Source organism: Cervus elaphus, chromosome 3 (assembly GCF_910594005.1).
Source record: "Cervus elaphus chromosome 3, mCerEla1.1, whole genome shotgun sequence".
Classification (NCBI taxonomy): Eukaryota; Metazoa; Chordata; class Mammalia; order Artiodactyla; family Cervidae; genus Cervus; species Cervus elaphus.
This window is the reverse complement of record NC_057817.1, coordinates 53,249,550-53,262,977: the sequence shown is the minus strand read 5'-3', so window position 1 is coordinate 53,262,977 and position 13,428 is coordinate 53,249,550. Positions and strand designations below refer to the sequence as shown.

The 13,428-nt window shown below is 42.4% G+C and overlaps 1 long non-coding RNA gene across 1 annotated transcript in view; it reads right to left on the bottom strand.

Moving 5' to 3' along the window:
- LOC122678201 overlaps nucleotides 1–12,943 on the bottom strand; it is a 32,102-nt gene extending 19,159 nt beyond the window's left edge. The window contains exons 1-3 of the long non-coding RNA XR_006336028.1: nucleotides 12,775–12,943; nucleotides 7,721–7,800; nucleotides 7,321–7,474 (exon numbers count right to left, since the gene is read on the bottom strand). This is a non-coding gene — a long non-coding RNA (uncharacterized LOC122678201). The remainder of the gene's footprint in view (nucleotides 1–7,320; nucleotides 7,475–7,720; nucleotides 7,801–12,774) is intronic.
- Between the last annotated feature and the right edge of the window lie 485 nt (nucleotides 12,944–13,428).

Here is a 13,428-nt window from a genome sequence, read left to right as displayed (position 1 = left end):
TGCCCCATGACTCTAATCTTCTCTTACTGTTCAACTTTCCTTCTTAAAATCACTGTGTGATTTCTGTCTCCCCGTTGGACACGGACTGATACAGCTGACTAGCAGAGCTCGAGGGGTGAGACAATGCCTGGATGCTGCAGGGATTTTTAGTTCTGTAGGACGTGTGTAGATAGGCTTTGAGAACTGGGGGACCGGGGGCGGGGGAAGAATGTTTTGTTATTGGATATATTTTGAAATGGAAGAATGATTCGAGGGAAGATGAATTCTTAGGTGGGAACATTGATTCTCTGCAGCGTGATTTTCCCACCTCACTTAGAGAAAAAGCCAAAGTCTTCACAGTGGCCTACAAGGCCTGCCGTGGCCCGATCGCACTCTTCGTCTGACCTCACCTCCAAGCCCTCTCGCAGGGCTCACTCCAGTGGCTCCGCTACGCTGGTTTCTCTGTGGCCCTTGAATGCCCCCGGTGTTACCTGCCTCAGGGTCTTGGACCTGCTGCTCCTTCCGGGGGTACTTTCCTCCAGATACCTGCTCACTTAATTCATCGCTCCCTGCCAGACTTCTCTCCAATGTCACCTCAGTGAAGCCTTTCTTTTTAAAAATATATATTTATGGTTGTTCTGAATCTTGTTGGAAGCAGGCTTTCTCTAGTTGTGGCAAGTGGGGGCTACTCTCCAGCTGCGGTATGCAGGCTTTTCATTTTGGTGGCCTCTCTTATTGCACAGACCCTAGGTTTACGAATCAGTAGTTTCAGCCCATTGGGCTTAGTCGCTCTGCAGCATGTGAGATCTTCCTGGACCAGGGATCAAACCCATGTCCCCTTCATTGGCAGGTGGATTCTTATCCACCATACCACCAGGGAAGTCCACGCCTTTCCTTAGAGGAAAAAAAAATCTTTTGGCTACACTCTGAGCCATGTGGAACCTTAGTTTCCTGACCGGGGATAGAACCTGTGCCCCTGCATAGGAGGTGGGATCTTAACTACTAGACTCTCAGGGAAGTCCCAGTGGGGCCTTTCCTGATCACGCTCTTTAAACTTGAAACTCAGCCTGGCACTCCCTATCCCCTGTCAACATTTCCTTATTTATTCCTCACACGTCAACTTCTAAGGTGCTACAAAATTTACTTATTTATTTTGTTTATTGTTTCTCTCTTTCTCACAACAGTCAGGCTAGGATTAAAATATTTTTTCAGTCCTGTATCCTCAATACCTAGAATTGTGCCTAAATATTTGTGGATAAATGAATGGATGAATTCCTTAGATAATTAGGTCAAATATAATAGAAACTTAACACACTTTATCTGTAATTTTTACAGATATTTGTGTGTGTGTGTGTGTGTGTGTGTGTGTGTGTGTCTGTTCAATTATATAACCAGGATTAAAGAGATGACAGACTTAGTATTATGGACAGCCTCTTTTTCTTGAATATGAGGAACTACTGTGATTGACTTTCTTTTAAGTTATATTTTAAAATTAATGATCTAACAAAACTGCAAGGTACTGGCACAAAAGCAGACATATGGATCAGTGGAACAGAAGAGAGCCCAGAAATAAACTCATACATCTACAATCAATTAGTCTTCGACAAAGGAGGCAAGAATATACAAGACAGTCTCTTCCTAGCAAATGGTGTGGGAAAAGCTGGACAGAGGCATGTAAATCGATGAAGTTAGAATACACCCTCCCACCATACACAAAAATGAACTCAAAATGGCTTCAGGACTTAAATATAAGACAGGACACAAGACAGGACATCATAAAACTCCTAGAAGTGATCATAGGTAAAACATTCTCTGATAAATCATACCAATGTTTCCTTAGGTCAGCCTCCAAGGCAATAGAAATAAAAAGAAAAATAAACAAATGGGACCTAATCAAACTTACCAAGCTTTTGCACAGCGAAGGAAACCATAAACAAAATGAAAACAATCTACAGAATGAAAGAGAACATTTGCAAATGATATAATGGACAAGGGCTTAATTTCCAAAATATAGAAACAATTCAAACAGCTCAACAACAAATAATCCAATTGAAAAATGGGCAGAAAATCTAAATAGACATTTCTCCAAAGAAGAAATACAAATGGTAAATAGGCACGTGAAAAGATGTGAATGCTACTAATTATTAGAGAAATGCAAATCAAAACTACAATGAGGTACCACCTCACACCAGTCAGAATGACCATCATTAAAAACTCTACAAATAAATACTGGAGGGGGTGTGGAGAAAAGGGAACTCTCCTACACTGTTGGTTGGAATGTAAGTTGATAACAGCTGTTATGAAAAACATTATGGAGGTTCCTCAGAAAACTAAAAGTAGAATTACCATATAACCCAGCAATTCCACTCCTGGGCATATATCCAGATAAAACTTTAATTGTAAAAAACACATGTGAAAAAAAAAAGATAATGCATCCTTATGTTGATAGCAGCACAATTCACAACGACCAAGACACGGAAACAATCTAAATGTCCATCAACAGATGGATGGATAAAGAAGATGTGGTACATATGTGAAATGAAATACTATTCAGCCATCAAGAAGAATGAAACACAGAAAGTCCCCTATATAAGAACGAGTTCCATTCCAAGAGCATGTTTGTAAGTCCAACAAAGTTAGCCTAGGTACCCAGCTAACACAATTTGCTATATAATAATACTGCTTTCTCATGGGGCTACAATTGCACTTATCTCACCCGCTAGTAAAGTGATGCTCAAAATTCTTCAAGCCAGGCTTTAGCAATATGTGAACCGTGAACTTCCAGATGTTCAAGCTGGTTTTAGAAAAGGCAGAGGAACCAGAGATCAAATTGCCAACATCTGATGGATCATCAAAAAAGCAAGAGAGTTCCAGAAAAACATCTATTTCTGCGTTATTGACTATGCCAAAGCCTTTGACTGTGTGGATCACAATAAACTGGAAAATTCTGAAAGAGATGGGCATACCAGACCACCTGACCTGCCTCTTGAGAAACCTGTGTGCAGGTCAGGAAGCAACAGTTAGAACGGGACATGGAACAACAGACTGGTTCCAAATAGGGAAAGGAGCACATCAAGGCTGTATATTGTCACCCTGCTTATTTAACTTATATGCAGAGTACATCATGAGAAACGCTAGGCTGGAGGAAGCACCAGCTGGAATCAAGATTGCTGGGAGAAACATCAATAACCTCAGATATGATACCACCATTATGCCACCATTATGGCAGAAAATGAAGAAGAACTAAAGAGCCTCTTGATGAAAGTGAAAGAGGAGTGAAAAAGTTGACTTAAAGCTCAACATTCAAAAAACTAAGATCATGGCATCTGGTCCCATCACTTCATGGCAAATAGATAGGGAAACAGTGGCTGACTTTATTTTTCTGGGCTCTAAAATCACTGCAGATGGTGACTGCAGCCATGAAATTAAAAGATGCTTACTCCTTGGAAGGAAAGTTATGACCAACCTAGATAGCATATTAAAAAGCAGAGACATTACTTTGCCAATAAAGGTCTGTCTAGTCAAGGCTATGGTTTTTCCAGTGGTCATGTATCGATGTGAGAGTTGGAATATAAAAAAAACTGAGTGCCGAAGAATTGATGCTTTTGAACTGTGGTGTTGGGGAAGACTCTTGAGAGTCCCTTGGACTGCAAGGAGATCCAACCAGTCCATCCTAAAGGAAATCAGTCCTGAATATTCATTGGAAGGACTGATGCTGAAGCTGAAACTCCAATACTTTGGCCACCTGATGTGACGAGCTGACTCATGGGAAAAGACCCTGATGCTGGGAAAGATTGGGGGCAGGAGGAGAAGGGGACGACAGAGGATGAGATGGCTGGATGGCATCATCGACTCGATGGACATGGGTTTGGGTGGACTCTGGAAGTTGGTGATGGACAGGGAGGCCTGGCATGGTGCAGTCCATGGGGCCGCAAAGAGTTGGACACGACTGAGCGACTGAACTGAACTGTGTGGTAAAGAAATTGCCTGCCAAATGCAGGTTAGATGTAAGACATGCGGGTTCAATCCCTGGGTCTGGAAGATCCCTTGGAGAGGGAATGCAATCCACTCCAGTATTCTTGCCTGGAGAATCCCATGGACAGAGGAGCCTGGCTCATAGGGTCACAGAGAGCAGGCCACAACTGAAGTGACTTAGCCCAGCACAATAGGTTTGTAATTCTTTTCACACAAATAATATATAAAACACAAACACACAAAATAAAGAAAACATTTTAGTCTTACAGTATAGTGCCTTGAAAAGCACAGCGGTACAGTACAAGAGCTGGCATACAGGGGCTGGCCTCGACTGAGCAGGGAAGAAGAGTTAGTGTCTAGGGGAGGGAGAGGAGGGGGAGATGGAGGAGCTGAAGGACCCTCAGCAACAGGCGATGGAGGGCGAGTTGCAATTTTCCTCACACCTGACATTGATGGAACACGTGTGCGCATCTTTGAAAGTTCACAACATGAAGATTTGTAGGTAGGGAACTTATTGGAATGTCATCTGCAGCAACATGGATTCAACTAGAGACTCTCATACTAAGCGAAGTGAGTCAGAAAGAGAAAGACAAACACCGTATGATATCAATTACATGTGGAATCTAGAATACGACACAAATGAACCTATCTGTGAAACGGAAACAGACTCACGGACGTAGAAAACAGACAGAGTGGTTGTCGAGGTGAAGAAGGAAGACGGAAGGATAGAGTGGGAGGCTGGGGTTAGCAGAAGTGAGCTATCATAATGTAGAATGGGTAAACACCAAGGTCCTGACGCATAGCACAGAGAACTAGATTCACTATCCTGCGATAAATCATAATGGAAAGTAATATTAAGAATGTACACATGTGTATAACCAAATCACTTTGTACAGCAGAAATTAACAAAACACTGAAAATCAACTATGCTTCAATTAAACAAAAAGAAAAATAAATAAAATTCGTTCGTGATTTCAGGGGATGTTTGCCATTTTTGCCCCCATCTGCTATTTCCCATCTTAACAGCACCCCAGCTTTGCTTCGATGGACTACTGATTAGTGACATCATGACTCCTGACATGAGCCAGATGGCTGGAGGCATTCACTTTCTTGAAAAGAGTGATTTAAGACCCCAAATGGCCAACACTATTCACCTCTGCGGCATTTCTCAAAGTGACCATTCATCAGGTCTGGCTAGCTCCTGTTTTCTCTGAGGTTGTGGTAGGTCCTGCCCTTTCTGAGTCTCTTTATTCCACATTTTGTTCCATATTGTGAGTTACCCTCTCTTCTTCCCATACAGTCTTTTTCTGTTTAAGTTCCCCAGGCAGTTTCTATTTCTTGCAACCGGATCATCTTAACTGATAAAATAATTCACTTTATCATTAGAGGAGAATCTGTATCGTATTATACAGATGGAAAATAATATGCCCAGATCACTCGTTCTGTAGTAAATATGTTTTTAAAGATACTGAATATTGAACATAAAATGACAACTTTTGATAGTGTATTTCAATCCTGATAGACTAGAGGCATTTAGGCACATGAGATCAGGAAGTAGGCGTGATGTAATCTCTGCTCAAGTTATATTAGATACAACATATATTTTGGATGCCTCCTCTAGAGTTCTTGTCACTACCAGTAGTTTTAGGACACATGATTGATAGACTTAGACGCAATTATAGGAGAGCTTAGTTGTAGAGGAACTGGAGTCTGCAGTGAATTTATGCAACAAAATGGCATATTCCAGACTGTCTTGCCACACAGACAGCATCTTTGCTCCATAATAGCTGGAATAAATTTTAAGAATAATGGAGACATGCTCCACATACCTCATCTCCAAAACAATAGCAAACTATTCGCTGGCTTAATGAGAAGTTTAAAAAATCTGCTGGTGATGAGGTTAAGAAAGTTGGTACATTTTTCAACTCAAATTAACTCAAGACATCATCATAATAAATAATGTGAATCATCGTTGAAATGTCACAAAATCTGGAAAATAAAATCTGATACTTACAAAAAACCAAGTATTAGGAAAAAATGTTCCTCTTTTTTTTTTATTTAACCTTCATTTATTGCTTCTTTAATGCTTTTCCTTTTTTTAACATGGATTAAAGTTTCTGATTTTTAATGGTTTCCTTCTTTTTTTTTTTTTGTCATACATTGATATGAATCAGCCATAGATTTACACGTATTCCCCATCCCGATCCCCCCTCCCACCTCCCTCTCCACCCGATTCCTCCGGGTCTTCCCAGTGCACCAGGCCCGAGCACTTGTCTCATGCATCCCACCTGGGCTGGTGATCTGTTTCACCATAGATAGTATACATGCTGTTCTTTTGAAATATCCCACCCTCACATTCTCCCACAGAGTTCAAAATTCTGTTCTGTATTTCTGTGTCTCTTTTTCTGTTTTGCATATAGGGTTATCGTTACCATCTTTCTAAATTCCATATATATGTGTTAGTATGCTGTAATGTTCCTTATCTTTCTGGCTTACTTCACTCTGTATAAGGGGCTCCAGTTTCATCCATCTCATTAGGACTGGTTCAAATGAATTCTTTTTAATGGCTGAGTAATATTCCATGGTGTATATATTTTTTTTATTTTTTTTTTTAACTGAGGAATAATTGACAGATAACATTATATTAGTTTCAGGGGTACAATGTAATGATTTGATATTTGTATATATTGTAAAATAATACATTCTTGATAATAGAGGTGTTTTCAGATCAAAGAACTGATTTTTTTTCCCCTGAAAAATTGATAAAGATGTTCAGATGATAATACATATAAAATAAACTTGTTGTGTGTGTGTGTGCTCATTCGTGTCTGACTTTGTGACTCCATGGACTGTAAATCGCCAGGCTCCTCTGTCCATGGAATTTTCCAGGCAAGAATACTGGAGTGGGTTTGCCATTTCCTTCTCCAGGCTATCTTCCCAACTCTGGGATCGAACTCACATTTCTTGCATCTCCTGCATTGACTGGCGGTTTCTTCCACAACTTTTGGTGGGTTAGCTCCTGTTTTAATAATAATGCTTTTCAAAAAAGCCCAGGATCAAACAAAAAATGTGTGTGTGTGCTAGTCGTGTGTTGTGAGTTAAGTAATTAATCTAAGAAGCATTTCAAGAGAGGTTGCGAACAGTTGCTAGTATAGGTTCTGTGTGATGGCGCCTGTGACCTTCCTCCGGAAGGTCTCAACCAAGATTTCTGCACTTTGAACTTTCACTTGAATCCTGCTTATCAGGGTGTCCTGTCCTACTTCCCCCCCGCCAGTTTTCCAAGGACGCTGCTTCCCTGACTACTCCCAGAGGCACAGTTTTGGTCTGATGCTGCATCCTTACTTTTAGTATTGCATCTCCACTCACCTCTTCCGATCTGAAGTTGTGGTCTTTCCTGGGCATGCCTTAGGTGTCCACAGTGGGGAGAGCAAGGGCCCAAGAGGCCAGGGAGGCAGACGTCTGCAGCGGGCTCTGAGCGGGCACCTGAGCCACTCCCAGCAGCTTGACACCCTTCTCAATGCTGCTGACAGAAATGTGGCCAGGATTAAGCAGCGGTTAGTGTGCATTAGAATCAGCTGGAGGGCTTAAACCAGATTGCTGGGATCCACCCCCAGAGTTTCTGATTCAGTAAGTCTCAGGTGGGGCCAGAAATTTGCGTTTCTAACAAACTTGCAGGTGATGCTGCTGCTGCTGATCTGGGGCCCACACTTTGAGAATCACTAGTTTAACCTACCCATCCTCAGCTTACGATCAGCACAAGACTAACCTTGTTTCGTTTATATCACTCACTCACATGCCTCTCCTCTTCAATCACATTCTTCCATCCAGAAGCTCTTGTGAATGCGTCTGTAAGACAGAGTGTGACAAAATCCATGCAGTTGTCTATTTTTGTAAAGAACATAGCCGCAGCCATTTATTATGTGTTGTTTTGTTGGCTACTTTCAGGCCACAATGGCAGAGTTGAGGAGTGGCAACAGACTGTGGGCCCATACAGCCTAAAACACTATCTGGCCCTTTATTGAAAAGATTGCTGACCTAGAAATGTAACATATGTGTCCTAATATCATCAAATATCTAGCAGTATTCAGATTTCCTTGATTGCCTTGTAAATTTTTTTTAAACATTTGCTTCGTTCAAATCAGGCCTATGTATTTGCATTGGTTCTGTCTTTTTATGACTTTTCATCTGTCAATTCCCTAGTCTGCTCTCAACCTACTCTCTTTCTCTGAGTTCTTTTTTCCCCCTAGATTTCACATGTAAGGGAGATCATACAGTATTTGTCTTTACTTAACTTATTTCACTTAGCATAACGCCCTCAAGACTTATCCATGTTGTTGTAAATGGTGGGGTTTCCTTCTTTTTGAAAGCTGAATAATATTCCACTGTAGCTGTATGCCATATTTCTCCCCTCCTTCAGCTCTACTCAGGTATAATTGACAAAATCACGAGGTATTTAAAGTATACAAAGTGAGATCTGATATATGTACATGTTATAAAATGATTTCTCCCATTGAGCTTATTCACATATCACTTCACAGATTAACTATTATTTTTTGGTGAGAACATTTACGTTCTACTCTCTTAGAAAATCACAATTATGTTCATTATACAACACAGTGTTATCAGCTGTAGTCACCATGTTATACATTAGATTCCCAGACTTTGTTAATCTTATAACTGCAGCTTGCCACCCTTTTGCCAACCTCTCTATATTTCCCCCACTCTTTAGCACCTGGTGACCACTTATCTACTCTCTCTTTCTACATACCTGTCAGGCTGATCTGCTCTGGGAGATTTCTTCCTGCAGCCAGAGTTCTGATCTCCATCCAGTCTCTGTTTGTAAACTTTCTCCATATTCTAAGTCAGTGATTCTCAAACCTGGCTGTGTATTCTCAGTTCTGGCTGTGTATCAGAATCCCTGATGGAGATTAAAAAAAAAAAAAAAAAATCTCTGGGGATGGGTCCCAGGCACATAGATTTAAAAATCTCCCCAAGTGATTCTAACGTGCAGCCTGAGCTGCGAATCAGTTTCAAAAGCCAAAGTTCGCATTTCAGTATTGCTAAGGGGATTTACTCCCTCAAAAGCAGTTCTGCAAAAGGCCTGCTCTTAATCTTTTGAACTTGGGAATTCCTCCTGTTTGTGTAGCTCTGGGTTCTGTCTTTTCCTAGTGCTCAGATCTTGGAGGGTTGCTTGCTGACCAAATGGAAGGACTGTTTCATTTCACCATCTTTCACAAGATAAATAATCTCCCTATTGCAGTACAAGCTGAAAATAGATTTTTTCCCATTAGGCAGAAACTTGGCTACCAGAATACACCCCGTGCTATTGGGTGGCTGTTTTTTTTTATGTTCAGATGGTTTGCGCTGGGTGTTGTTCCTGGTTATAAGCCGTGGGTGGAGTTTTTAGGCCCATCAGGACAGAGGCAGCAAAGTCTGTGCAGACGTCAGCCAGAAGGAGAAAAGAGGAATGGAAAGGCCAGTTGCTGTTGAGGATTTTAAAGGCTTTAAAATGTTGCCAACTGAGAAATGAGTTGTGCTGTTGCCCAATTATCCTTCTACCTTCTCTGGTCCACTGGCTCCGTGGGATTCGTGCACAGAGAGAAACAAACGATTCTTGGGCAGAGATTTGGAAATCAACCTTTAGAACCATTGGCCAAATTCTAACATTAAATATGCTGAGATCCATCCCTCTTCCGTTTCTGGAGGCATCTCTTTGTGTACTGAGCACCTTGTTTAAATGCTTTTATAAAAAGGTGGCATAAACACATTTCAGATTCCCTTTTGTATCCTAGATCAAACAAATATGTATTGTTCCCAAACCTTTCCCTTGCCAGGAGGAAAAGAAGAATCCTATCTGCAAAGGAGAAAAAAATATTGGCTCTAAGATCCTGCCTAATTTAAACTGTGCTTGTAAAAGTCTGTCAAGCAGGTCTCAGGAAAGAACTAATGTTAAAGTGCTTAAAGGCTTCTGTGTTCCTGAAGAGGCATTTGGAGGTAAACCGGTGAGGTATTAATCGAAGCATTGTCGACTTGGACGGGTGGCATGCAGGACTCATTTTGTGGCATTGCTCAAGTCAGGGCTGAAAGGTGGGAAGAATTCCCACAGAGCAGAATCGAAACGAAGTCAATGATCACAGCCTAGAGACGGGGTCATTTAGGCATTCCAGGGAGGAAGACAACTTCTGGGGGGTTCCTTCATGGGGAAGTGACACAGCCCTTGGAAATCCCTCACCTCAGAGAATTTCTTGGTGGGGCCTTGTTGTTTTCAGTCTTCAGAAACACCAGGCTGTGTGTGTGTGTGTGTGTGTGTGTGTGTGTGGGACACACAGGAGAAGGTGGGATGTAAAAACTTAAACAAGGAATTGACTTTGTTGTCCGAAGAAGAAGAAAGAACTGAGCATTGACTTAGCATTGGCTTTATTTTTGATGCTTTATGTGTTACTGTGTTAATCTTCATAATAATCTCTGTGGTGGATATTAAGCAATAGTAAAGTTATTAATCACAAGAAATTTAATATGTTTACTCATTTACTTTTGGCTGCACTGGGTCTTTGTTGTTTTGCATGGCCTTTCTCCAGTTGCCACGAGCAGGGGCTACTCTTCGTTGCGGTGTGTGGGCTTCTCATGGTGTAGCCTCTCTTATTGGCCCAGCAGGGGCTGTAGACATGCGGGCTTCTCATGGTGTAGCTTCCCTTGTTGGGAGACAGGGGCTCTGACTCTAGAGCCTGTTATTCTGCCACACGTGGAATCTTCCTGGACCAGGAATGGAACCTGCGTCCCCTGCATTGGCAGGCACATTCTTTTTCACTGCACCGCCAGGGAAGTCCCACAAGCAATTTTAACATGAAACTAGACCTGAAAGTGAATGTGATAGATAGAAAATTTTATTTTCCTCTTTCTCCATTTCCTCTAAGGACGTCAGAGCAGAATAGCTTTACGTGGCTATGGATAGCCTGGTATTGGTGGAATACCTGTTTGTTTTATTTTTCTGTTGCTCCAAGTAATTTCTTTGGGAAATCCTTCTTATTTCTTAACAAAAACCTCTTCCCCCTTCTCCCATTTCCCTGATAGGAACCAGACTCACTAACATGGAAAATACAGGTAACTGCCTTCTTCAGAGAACAACAGTGAATGTAAATTGGTTCTCTTAAATCATGGGCTGTCAAAGAAAATAACTCCCCTGGACAAGACAGCCCCAGGAACCTCTTTTCCTTCCCATTTTATTATGAGTGGTTGAGAAAAGGTGTTTTCTCTGAGAAGACTGGGAAAATGTAACATTCAGGCTTATAAAACTTCTGTGACATGGTCTGACTCCCAAGGCTGGCCTTTATTCTTTCAATAAAACCTGAGTTTCTTCTTGACCAAACATTTTTGTCTGTCTTTAAACCCTCAAGGACTCTGACAGCTAAAGGCGGGTCTAAACCCTAGAGCTATACGTACTATTCTGTAGACGCAGAACTTGGGGCTCAGGAAGAATACAGTATTAGTTTGCTAGGGCTGCCATAACAAAGACCACAGACAGGGTGGCTTAAGCAACAGGAATTAATTCTTACAGAAGACCAAGATCAAGGGGTCTGCAAGTTTGGTTTCTCCTGAGGCCTCTCTCCTTGGCTTTTCGATGGCCACCCTCTCTTTCCTCCATGTGAATGTGCCCTGGTGTTTCTCTCTTTACAAAAACACTGGTGATGCTGCGTTAGGGCCCATCCTGATGGCCTCTTTTAAGCTTAGTTATCTCTGTCAAGGCCCAAGTACAGTCACATTCTAAGGTATGAGGGATTAGGGCCTCAACATGATTTGAGGGGAACACAATTCAGTCCATAGCAGGCAGGTAGGTAAAGTGGCCACCGGTAAGGGATGGAGTTGAGGCAAGAACCCATGTGTGTGTGACCGTGGAACCTGCCCTTTTAATAGCACCCTGAGGTTTTAGGGTCATTTCAGAGATGAGGCATTGTGGGTCAAAGAACCTGTGTTAATGTAGGTTCCTAAGTCTTTTTACTTCATTCTCCAGCAAGTTTTCAGGATTCGTGAAGTGTTTTAGAGATAATCAAGATGTCCTCCTGTACTTTGTGACTTTGCTGGTCTGATTCTGATGAAGACTGTATCTAAACCCACCCGACTCATATAGTCCCCCCACATTATCCACTCACAAATATTGTGTGGATTCAGCAAATACAAATCTAGTAAAATTCAGCTGACCTTAGACATTTCACTTGTTATACTTGATTACAAATAACTTGTTCCATCAAACCAGTATTAGTTCTCAACAGCTGGGTAACACTTTACCTCAAAACCCAAGTCTTAAAACAATGACGAACATTTATCATATTTCTCAGTCTCAGTGAGTTAGGAGTTTGGGGTGTGTTGACTTTGCTGGGTCAAACTGTGTCCTTCAGAATTCCCTTTCTAGTATATTTCCAGATAGGGTGGGCACCGGGAGATGCTGTCTTTTGAGAGCTGGAGGATAGAGAAGAAGCATAACCATTTTGTAGCATGCATACACCTCCTCCCATTTATTCAATAGAATGAATCTGGATGCTGCTGGGGAGGGATTTTGCAGATGTAATTAAAGTCTTTAATCAGTTGTCTTTAAGTTAGGGAGATTATTTGGGGTGGGCCTGACTTATCCAGTTGGAGGGGAGATTATCCTTTCCTTTGTGGGCATGAGTCAAACAGTTGGAAGGCCTTTTAAAAGAGGGTTAGGTGAGAGAGGGCTGGGGGGAAAGAGAGAGAGAGTGTGCCCACACGAACGTGAGCGAGACGCTTCCATCTGTAGGTGACAGCCCTGCCCGCGTCCATGGAGTTCCGCCTTTGCTCACTTACTTGCCATTTGCTTTTGATCTTCTCTTCCTGCCTGTAGATGAACAGCTTTGGTCTGTGTGCCTGGGGCTTCCGTCTGCTTGTGACCGTTTCTTCCCGATTGCCTGCCTTCCCGATGGACTTCAGACTTGCTAAGCCAGCCCCCACAATTTCATAAGCCAATGCCTTAAGTCCCTATATTGCCTACTGATTCTGCTTCTCTGATTGAACCCTGACTTACATAGACCGGTTTGGCTGGGCTGCTCGGGCTCGGGGTTTCTCCTGAGGCTGTGGTCAGAATGTCGGCCAGTGCTGCCGTCATCCAAGGCTTGATTGGGACTGGAAGGTCTTTTTCCGAGATGGCTCATTCATACAGTTGGCAAACTGGGGTAGGCTGTTGGCTGGATGCCTCAGTTCCATGCTGCAGAGACCTCTCCGTAAAGCCACTTGAGTGTCCTCAGGACGCTCAGAGTGAGCGACCCAAAGAGCGAAGCAGAAGCAGACATATCTTTTATTATCTAGTGTTAGGAGTCACACAGCATCATCCCATTGGTTCTGTTGGTGACCCAGACCAGCCCTGAAACAGCGGAAGGGGACTGGGCAGGGGCGGGAGCGCCAGGAAGCAAGGGTCAGCAGTACTCATCGTGCAAGCCGGCAACCACCAGGTTCTTCTCAGTT